This window comes from Tympanuchus pallidicinctus, unplaced genomic scaffold (genome assembly GCF_026119805.1).
Source record: "Tympanuchus pallidicinctus isolate F22 unplaced genomic scaffold, pur_lepc_1.0 scaffold9, whole genome shotgun sequence".
NCBI lineage: Eukaryota > Metazoa > Chordata > Aves > Galliformes > Phasianidae > Tympanuchus > Tympanuchus pallidicinctus.
Window position 1 is genome coordinate 20509046 of NW_026294813.1, and position 6105 is coordinate 20515150.

The 6105-nt window shown below is 38.6% G+C and overlaps 1 pseudogene; it reads left to right on the forward strand.

Annotated features, from left to right (window-relative positions):
* Positions 1-5385, forward strand: part of LOC128074630 (uncharacterized) — a 620087-nt pseudogene extending 614702 nt beyond the window's left edge.
* Positions 5386-6105: the final 720 nt, after the last annotated feature.

Sequence of the window (6105 nt, forward strand, 5' to 3'; positions counted from 1 at the left end):
GTACTGTGTAAAGGAGGAAGTCTGCACAGAAGAGGAACACTGTGCTTAACAGAGCAAGCAATTTTCCCTGGAGACTTGGAGAAAGAAGCACATCACTCTGACCCAGCAACAAGAGCTGCCCTCTCTTTGCCTCACCTTTCCAAAATCACCACCCCTTATGGATTTCTCACACTGGGTGAGAGCCCCAATACCAGAAGGAAAGAGTCTCTCTTCTTCCAGCATGACTCTGCAGAGCTTAAATTCCTCACATCTCAAAGAAAGAAGACCACTTCACTCATAAGGAGCTCATCCAGCCCTTTTAGAGACCTTCAACAGAACGCTGAGTGCAGAAAGCTTTCAGCCACTCCTCTGAAGACAAGACGGGCTGTTTCCTGGGAGACTGTCTGCAGCAGCCAGCTTCCTTCCCTGCACTGCAAGCCAGACTCCAAAATGTTCCCTCTGAAATGTGACAAGAAGAAATTTCAGGTGACGATGAAGAGGCACCTGGCCAGCTTTAAGCGGATGTGCTCTGGCACCGGGATGAACTGGCTATGTTAACAGCACAGGAAGCATTGCCAACTCTTAGATCTTGTGAAAACAGAACAGAAACAGTCTTCCACAGCAGTGTGCAAATATGAGCGGGTAGCACACAGTCAGTGTTGTGAGCTCTGGATAAGGGCCAGATTAGCAACCGGAAAGAACTTGCCTGTGCCTGGCAGGTTGAATGCATCTCTCATTTCTTGAAGACATACTCAGCAGTTTGCAGCCCTTTAAAATGTAAGCAAAGACAGAACTAATTGAAAGAGGTCATTTTCCAAAATTAATGCTGACTTTCCTGCTCATGCCTGTATAATCTATGAGAAGGACCAAAATGACTGCATCAAAGTAAACTGCGAGGGAAGAAAATGTATGCTGTTAGAGTAGCAACGTTGGTTTCAGACTCATAGCAAACCTGAAAGGAAGAAACATTCTAGATGGTCAGGTAAAATGTGTTTTTTTGTTTGTTTGTTTGTTTGAATAATAATTAAATATTGATTTATTGCAGACTGTTTACAGTAGGTAGTTGCAAACAGTCCTTCATAATTTCTGTCAGGAACATGTTGGCTGAGAGGAGAAGCCAGGAGTTTACCTCACAGACAACAGTGACCAACTAGCTAGCTGCTCTCCTACTACTTTTAGCAGATAAGTTTGTTTTATGTACTCTAGTTTTTTGTTTTTAAGTTTGTTTTATGTTTTCTAGTTAGGCATTCAAGCCAGACGGAGTTAGGGGGAAAGCAGTGTGATTTGTTTACCTTGTTACTAGTGTCAAAGTATAAACAATGCTGTTTATAACTTGTTATTGTAGTAGTTATAACTGAACTCAATAAAATCTTTTTTTTTTTCTTTAATTGCCTCTTTAGTCACTTATGATTTATGTTACCCCCTTGTTTGTTTTTTTTTTTGTTTTTTTTTTTTTTGTCTCTGTGTGTGTGTGTGTATAATGGTCCTTACCTTAAAATTGGAAAAGAGGATAAAGCAGACAACCATGACTATGTGTTGTCAGAGGAACATGAACTTCTCATTCTGTTTGTTAACCTTAATTATTTTCCTAGATATTTATATTCTAGTACATTAAGCACATCAGTGGAAAAGATATCTGTGACAGCTAGAAATGCCCAGTGACATCCCAACACAGAGCTGGGAAGTTTTCTTTTGTGATATTATCAATATTTTTAAGCTTCTATATTCCAGATAAGAGAAAAGTTACTTGATACTGATACTGATACTGTGAAATATTTTAGGGTAAAAAAATTTTTATTCTGTGTAAGAATCAGGGCTAGCAGGAGAGAAAATCTGTTAAAGCCGATTGTTCTTTTTGCTGGGAGAAAGTTCTCTTCATTGAGGAAACCTAGAATATAGACAAGCTCAGCAATACCTAATATAAAAATAATATCAACTTCACTGAAAGAGAGAACTGTATCATTTGAATTAAAATTGTCTACTACAATCTTTTGCATTTGATTTATTTGTGGTGCATAATCAGTACTGATAGTATTTAAAATAGTTTCAAGAGTTCTCATCACCCAGGATAATAATTGTTGTCTGGAGGTGAGATACTCTGGTTTTATTGACTAGGAACCAATTCTGTGAAGCAAATACAGCTCAAGCAGCCCATGAAGCTCATGTTCCAAATAATCCAAAATGAGCTAGCTGTACATCTCTGGCTGTGCAGCAGCGCAGAAATCACTGTGTGTGAAATGAAATATGTATGTGGAATTGAGTAAATTCACAGGTGGCTAACTCCTGTGACCACAACACACATATCGAATCCTGGCAGTCATTCAGACTTCTTTTATAATCTAAAATATGATTCATTTCATTTTCTACAGAAGACATCTAAAACTTGTCAGCTGTTTACATGATAGGTTTTGTCCAAAAGAATCCCAGTGGAACATCTTCACATCTTGTCAGAATTATAAGGCCAGTGCTTGGAATCCCACTCTTATTTCTCCAAGTACGGTTTGTAAAAAAGGACTGATATTCTGTACTTGTAAGAGAAATAATTTTCTTCTTTTTTAATTTGATGAATCTATTTTAAAAACTAAGAAACATAACTTGTGGAAATATGCTTGGCTGAGGAGAACATAAACTTTTATGTTCTTTTTATGTCACATTTGCAATTCTACTTAGTCATTCAACTATTTGCATTTATGGTGACCATGACAGAAGATCTTATTAGTTGAATAGCTTTGAAAAAGAGCTGAAGCACAGCTGAAGTTGCAGACTGCACACCATAATCCACACTATGTAACCCACCTTGTGCTACACAGGTTCCTGCTCATATTCATACCCAACTATACGTGTCACATTTCATAGAATCACAGAATGGCTCAGATTGGAATAGACCTCAAAAATCACCTACTTCCAATCAGCTGCCATGGGCAGGATTGTCAACCACTAAAACAAGTGCAAGACCAGGCTGCCCAAGGCCCCAGTCAACTAGACCTTGAACACCACCAGGGATAGGGCATCCACAGCTTCTCTGGACAGCCTGAGCCAGTGCCTCAGCAACCTCTCAGTGAAAAATCGTTCCCAGATATCTAATCTAAATCTCCCCTCCTTTAGTGTAAGATTAGATTAGAACTAATTTAGATTAGATCCTCCTTCTTCAGCTGAAATTTACTCTCACATTAACCATGCTGATTTTTTTTTTTACTCTAGAATGTTCAGTATTAGATTTAATTTATTTTCTATTTCAACAAGTTATGTGATATTTAAGCCACTCTGGATACAATTAAAATGTTAATACCCTGCCTGGAGTTATTGTACAATCACAGAAATGTTGAGGTTGGGAAGCACATCTAGGTCCAACTTGTTCAACGTCAGTTCAAGCGCAGCCATCTAGAGCAGAGTGAGAATGTCTTTGCTTATTTTTTTGAAGATCTCCATGGAAGGAGACACCACCAGACACCACCTGTCTGGGCAGCCTGTGCTAATGCTCTACAATTTGTATGGTACCAAAGAACTTCCTGATGGTTTTTTTTGGAACATCTTGTGCTCCAGTTTGTGTCCATTTCCTGCCACTGGACATCACTGAAAGTGATTGTCTTGAAGTGTACATTTTTAGTTGACCAGCTAGCTTAAAACACAGTATGTTTGGTGCATTGTACCTCCTTCTGGGATCCTTCAATTTCTCCTATGTATCCTACAAATCAATGGAGAAAAGGTGAGGGGGAGTGTTAAAATTCACTACATCTGAGCTCTCAGTGATGAAGAGTGAAATGGTTGTTTGGGGGTTCCTCTATGCTTACTACTGAGCTCTACCTGTACATCTCTGGGGGGGAAAAAAAAAAAAAAAAAAAAAGTTATCAATTAATTTTAAAAAGAAAACAAAACAGTCAACTTTTAAGCCAGTATTCATTGCACTTTTAATAGTCATCTTCTTCTCTGTGGATTTCTTCTGAGATACTCATTATAGGGACTTCTTGACCTTCTAGACCTAAACTTAATGGAACTGAAAAGGCTTGGTCCCCTGTAAAAACAGATAGGTGGAAGATTGATCATGAACATAATGGGCTTTGTACTCTGGGCTGGAAAAAGGGTATTCCCCAAAATTTGATGGATGGATTGACAACAGATAGGCTTGAGATGCTGGTTACCTGATGGCCGACTAGACTTGAAAGTAAAATGCAAGGTCCTAGTGCCCCCCTCATCCCCCTCACCTGTAACGCCTGAACAGCTACCAGAGCCATTTGGAAACTAATTCCTTCACCCTCTCAAGTCAATGGGGGAGTGAAGGGTGGATGTTTATTAGGAGGCTCACAACTAACGGAAGAAATCTATTAATTTCATGCATTGTTGAACCTAACTTAGTCCCAGTGACATTTCTTGTAGACACAGGAGCACAAATTTCAGCTATCAAAAGGGAGGATGCTGACAATGCTGGTGTAACTCTATCCTGCAGAAAGATATTTGTGGCAGATGCCATGGGTGGGGTACATTCACAGACCGTGGCAACAAGGTTAGCTGGAGAAGAGCAGTCCCAGGATGTCCCCATGGTTGTGGGAACTCTGCCGCTTAATTTGTTAGAATTTGATATGTTGAAGGGCAAAAGTTGGGCAGATGATAAAGGGAGAGAATGGATGTTTGGTGTCCCCCTAGATATTCATTTATTACAGATAACACCAACACTTCCCCCCTCCCACCTGACCTCTGTTAAACCTTACCCTTTACCTCTGGGAGCATGTACTGGTATTAGCCCAGTGCTGGGAGAATTAAAAGAACAGGGAATTGTGGTACCCACCCATTCCCTTTTTAACTCCTTGGTGTGGCCTGTTAGAAAACCAAATGGCAAATGGAGATTGACTTGATTATCACAGGCTGAATACCAACACTGGACAACTAACTGCAGAAATACCTAATGTTTCTGAAATACTAGCAGCAATCCAGGAGCAAGCTCACCCTATTATGGCCACTAATGATGTTAAAGATATGTTCTATATGGTTCCCCTACACCTTGATGATCAACTCTGCTTTGCTTTTACATGGGAGGGCCAGCAATACCTTTACTCACCTTCCTCAGGGGTTCAAGCACTCCCCAACTTTGGCTCACCACTTCCTGGGAAAAGAACTTGAACAGATTCCCTTGAAAGGAATTTAAGCTTTATCAATACATTTATGATATCCTTATAGGAGGTGATCAATTGACACCTGTAAAAATAATGCATGACAAAATTATCAAGCGATTAGAGGAGCTGGGGTTGACAATTCCCCCAGATAAAATCCAGCCCCCAGCTGCTGAGGTAAAATTCTTGGGTATCTGGTAGAAGGATGGTATGGCCTATATCCCATGGTTGATTCACCATCTCTGAATGTGTTTAAAAACCATTTGGATGTGGTGCTCAGGGACATGATTTAGCAGAGGGTTGTTAGAGTTAGGATAGTATGGTTAGGTTGCTATTGGACTTGATGATCTTTAAGATCTTTTCCAACCTGAGTGATTCTATGATTTTCCTCTTTGGGTTAGTTCAAAGAAAGCCTACTTTTGGAAAATAAAGATCTTTCAGCTTCGTTAGTTTAGTTGTGTGTCTCAATTATTTTTGTATGGAAACCGAAATATAAAATTGAGCAATGTTTTACTTGGATTTGTTTATTTCAATTTAAATATGATCTGAATTTTAACATTTCAAACTGTATATAGTTGTGATATTCAGTTACTAGATAATGTATTTTCCTAAGTTTAGTGTGATACTGGACTGTTTTGTTAAACTGCAATTACAATTTATTATGATTATCTGTATTTTACCTGTGATTGTACAGATTTTAGAATTTCTTTTTTTTTTTTTTCCCTGTATGACTGAGATATAGCACATTGATTCTTCTAAGTAATTATAACTGTCCAGTCCTCTATTTTCCATCACAAGTTTTTGCCTGCTTTCTATCAGTGTGGACTGTTGCTGATACAATGGGTAATGTAACGACCTCTATTCATTTATAGTAAGTTATGCAATGTTGTGAAATCCATGAAATATTTAACACTAATAAACAGGCTGATCATTATATTAATGCATAATGAGAAAGTAAATTAAGTAACTGACGTTTAAATAAAATATAAATGCTTTATGTAGTTTCTATTTGCCACATCAT